We start from the raw sequence: 4,302 nt of genomic DNA, 5'->3' as shown, positions 1-4,302 counted from the left end.
CATTTTGGCGCTGTTCCGAGTTGTGTTCTGCTTTGAGTGCGTTACTGTACTGCTGGAGATAGTCTTTGTAGATTTGAAGATGGACTGTTAGTGTGGTTTTCTTGTGTTGGCGTTCAAGTTGACGTTTCCTTGATTTCATTTGGCGGATTTCGGGGGTATACCAGGGGGCGGAGTGTATGAAAGAGACATTTTTTGTTTTTGTGGGGGCCAGTTCATTGAGACAGAAGGAGAAGGTGCTGTTATAATAGTCCACAAGTTTAGATGGGTTTTCAGAAAGTAGGGGGGGGGGGGCGGAGGAGAGATAGACATCTTGCAGGTAATGGAGGCAGTGATTGCTGAAGGTGAGATGGATTTGAGATTTCTGTAGGTTATTGTGCGTTTTTGCTTTTGGGCGGGGATGGGGATGTTGATGTCCATGATGATGGCCAGGTGATCAGAGGTGTGGAGATAGAGGCTGGACAGATGATGGATGGTGAGACCAGTGGAGCAGACCAAGTCCAGGATGTGACAACGGCTGTGTGTTGGGAAGTTGATGTGTTGAGAGAAGTTGCAGCAGTGAAGGGTTTCCTTAAATTCAGAGGTATATTTGCAGGTTGGGTCGTCAACATGAATGTTAAAATCACCTAAGAGGAGAACAGATGGGGATATGTCAGAAAGCTGAGTGAGAATGTCAGAGAGGTCGGAGAGAAAGGAGGGGTTTGGCTTCGGGGGACGGTAGATGATGGCTGTGACCAGGGGAGTGGGACCAGAGAGTTTGAAGATCAGGTGTTCAAATGAAGAAACATCAGGGATGGGGATTATGGTAGCTTTTATTTCCTTTCTGATAATAGCAGCTATACCACCACCCTGCCCTTGTGGGCGAGGTTTGTCAATTTATGTGAATCCTGCTGGGGTGATTTGATTTAAAGAAAAATAGTCCAGGGGTTTTTGCCATGTTTCGGTCAGATACAGAAAGTACAGGTTATTGTTTTTAATGAATTCATTCAGAATGTGGCTTTTATTGTGAATGGAGCGTGTGTTGAGCAGGGCTGCTCTGAGGTGACGTTGCATTGGGAGGGGTTGTGTGGACCGGGGGAGTGAAAGAAGATTGGTCAGATTTACGTGTTGTTTGTTGTGATGGCGTAGTGTGGGCGTGTGACAGGACCAAATGGACGGGATGGAGTGTGGGGACGTGGAATGAAAGAAAAACTTACGGCCAGAGCCTCTGTGTGGAGGACGGCGTTTGCGGAGTATTTCATTATGTGCGAGGATGTCCATGCATTCCGGAGGCAGGCGGTTATTAAAGGAGTGGAGATCTGACAGGGAGTAGAGCGGCGGCATGATCCGGTGAAGTGGCACTAGCACGGAGCTAGCTAATGCTGGGGACCCGGGCAGCAGAGACCAGGAGCCGGTGTTACCGAATTAGATGTGGGCCGAACAACTGGTAATATTCCATAACGGTATAGGCAGCGCCGTATAGACTGAGAGTTACGTCATCTCCGTTCACTCCAATGGACCACTTTTTTACAGCAATGGCGGATCGTGGAGCCTCTCAATCGTTCCCCGGAAGTTAGCGCCAAGGCTAGCAGAGCTATAGTGTTGCAGCATAATAGACCGTTCTTGACTGACTTTTAAAGGTAAGAAGAAGTTTAAAGATTTATATTGCGGATATTATCAGTACATCTGATTCAAATTAACATGTGTATTAAAGGATGTCAGTGGATTATCCCTAAATTAGTAGATTTAGGGAACGTTTACAGATAACAGATAAAGCTAGGATTCCGGATAAAGTTAGCAACACACGTTGAACAGCCTTTTAATTGTAAATTCCGTTCTCTTAATGTCATTTCGTCCAACGTTGTTGAATTAGAGAAGAGGGGCTTCTAAAAGGGATTGTATGCGGGGGTGGAGGGAGTTAAATATTAGATAGATATAACTTTGGTGCGTGTAAGAGTGAGTGTTTTTAGCAGAGCCATATTGTGTCCTTGTGATTATGTTGATTATTACCTGTCTGTATAATGTTGCAGCTCAGCTGATTTTGGATTGATGGCAAAGGGAGAGGGACTTAAGTGAGAGTAAAAACACAAGGTTAGTTTAATACTACTGTTTTATATAAGTAAGCATACTAAACATGTATTATATCACTGTATTATATAAGTAATCTTGTTAGTAACCTACTGTATGGCAGGTGGAGGGGCAGTGATGTTACAGGTGGAGGAGCAAAACTGCAAGACTGCAAACTCACAAGACAGAGAAATCAAAGTTTGTTCTCCAGAGAAGAGGTTGATTTCACTTCATTTATTTCATATTTTCTAAAGATGTGGAAATGGCAACAAAAAAAAACTTGAGAGCTGCAACCAAGACAACTGTAACAACATGAGTAGAGAGCCACCAAGGTTTTTCAAGTCCCTCTCTTACTCCATTTTGCCAACCCAAACTTCCAGGTACATGACGGGACACCTTGCTTGTTTTTGTTGTTTGCGCTCCTCTGGCTGGGTGCTGGCCGGTGGAGGGCAGTGATGTTGGCAGGTGGAGGGGCAGTGATGTTACGGGTGGAGGGGCATTGATGTTAGCTGTTACACACCAGGCTCAAACTTAACACATTGCATCCTTCTTTGCAGTGTTCTTATTCCTGGAAGGGGAATCTGCAATTCCTGCAGAGTTTTGTAACCCGTTGGTCCGCACGCAAAGCAAATTTTTAAAGCCTTCTTAATTGTCTCATTGCTCCATTTCATCCCCTTTGTGGTGAGTCTGCCTAATGCCTTAAGTTGGTCTTTTTAAAACGTTTTCTTATATTTGTTGTCCCTACTTTTCATTGTTTTCTTGAGAGCTGCATTTTCCATCCTGATTTTTCTTAGTGCAGACTTTGCTTTTTTGGTGATTCCTTCTTGGCTCTTTAATTTTCTCTTAATTTTTTGTAATAGATCTGTTTGACTGGCTGCTGGTTCCCTCGTATGCTGACTGGCTGCTGGTTCCCTTGTATGCTGACTGGCTGCTGGTTCCCTTGTATGCTGACTGGCTGCTGGTTCCCTCGTATGCTGACTGGCTGCTGGCTGAGTGGGTGGTGTCCACCCTCCCTGTCTCTCCTCACTAGCCATGTCCTCTCTTTCTTCACCCTCACTTTCCTTTCTCTCAGTCTCCTCATTCCTTCTTCCCTCAATCTTTGAGACTAATGTAAGTAGAAGACATGGCACTGTAGATTTTCGAACATTTAAAATATTATACCACTTAAAAATAAGAAATATGACTTTTGTTACTAAGAGTTCATACTTATTATACCTGTGTCACCTTTCACACTATAGCTGTGATCATGAGCTATGGGCTTTGTAGATACAGGTCCCGGGGTGAATCGTGGTGCAGGGGCCCTTCTCTTTTTGACCACAGGGCGATGCACGAAGATGGTGGGTATAGCCTCTGCTCTCAGCCTAGTCTTGCCCTTTTTTGTCTTGACAAACTGGTCTGCATCAAAATGTGCCTGCGGAGTGATTACTTAAGGTTACTTCACACACAGAACAACTCAGTTATGTCTGCCCACATACATATTCCATTGTGGTTGAATACACAATATTAGGAAACACTTTATACTTACTGGACATGTTATACTCATTACATACTGTATATAAAATATGACCAAGAATGTGAGACAACTTTATAGAAATTCATATCACATCTGTTACTGATGCCATTTGTCATACTTTGTTAAACTCACAAATAATAAAGTTCCATAACTTCAGTTGGGAACAAAGACCACACCGTATCTCCCCAAGGCAATTTCCCATCCAATAGGTGTGCTATATAGGTGTGTATAACCCTTTCTCCTGTCTGTTACTCCCTCTTTCAGCACAAGAACCAGAGGGGGATTCAATGGAGCCTGAATACCTGCATTGAGACCCTCACCCTGCACCCTGAGTCTCAACTCTCAGTGTTTTTCAAGCCTTTCCCTGTTTTTTTGTATTAAACAAAACATTAAGCTTTCCCAATGGTGTGGTTTTCGTTTTGTGAAAAAGTGCAAATGCAGTGTTTGTATATAATATCCTCACATATTTTGTTGCAGTTGGTCGTGAAATTGCTCCTGCTGACTTGAGCCAGCCATTTTTTCCTGCGCTCTGTGTCAGTGGGGAAGCCGTACATTCGTACTCCTTTCTCGGAGCGATTTGAGCATCCCCAGGCAGCACAGCAAACCATGGTGGCGACTAGGAGGCAGCACAACAAACCAGGACAACACGGAGGAAAAGGCAAAGACAAACTGCATGATATGCTATTCAATGTTTATTGAATTCCATGTATTTGCAATGGATGTTCCTAAAACAACACATTTAACAT

The 4,302-nt window shown here is 43.8% G+C and overlaps 1 long non-coding RNA gene across 3 annotated transcripts; it reads left to right on the top strand.

Moving 5' to 3' along the window:
* The first annotated feature begins 795 nt into the window (after positions 1–795).
* LOC307041745 lies at positions 796–3,954 on the top strand. 3 transcript variants are annotated; one of them, XR_013808869.1, is made up of 6 exons: positions 810–1,423; positions 1,510–1,616; positions 2,007–2,067; positions 2,150–2,724; positions 2,904–3,380; positions 3,821–3,954. It is a non-coding gene; the product is annotated as an uncharacterized lncRNA (long non-coding RNA). The 3 variants fall into 3 exon arrangements; XR_013808867.1 differs by having other exon boundaries at positions 796–1,423; positions 2,168–2,724; positions 2,904–3,954; XR_013808868.1 differs by having other exon boundaries at positions 799–1,423; positions 2,904–3,954.
* Positions 3,955–4,302: the final 348 nt, after the last annotated feature.

The sequence above is a fragment of the Notothenia rossii genome, assembly GCF_949606895.1.
Source record: "Notothenia rossii genome assembly, chromosome: 5".
In the NCBI taxonomy this organism is placed as follows: domain Eukaryota; kingdom Metazoa; phylum Chordata; class Actinopteri; order Perciformes; family Nototheniidae; genus Notothenia; species Notothenia rossii.
Note: the sequence above shows the minus strand (reverse complement) of the source record. Positions and strands in the feature narration are given on the sequence as shown.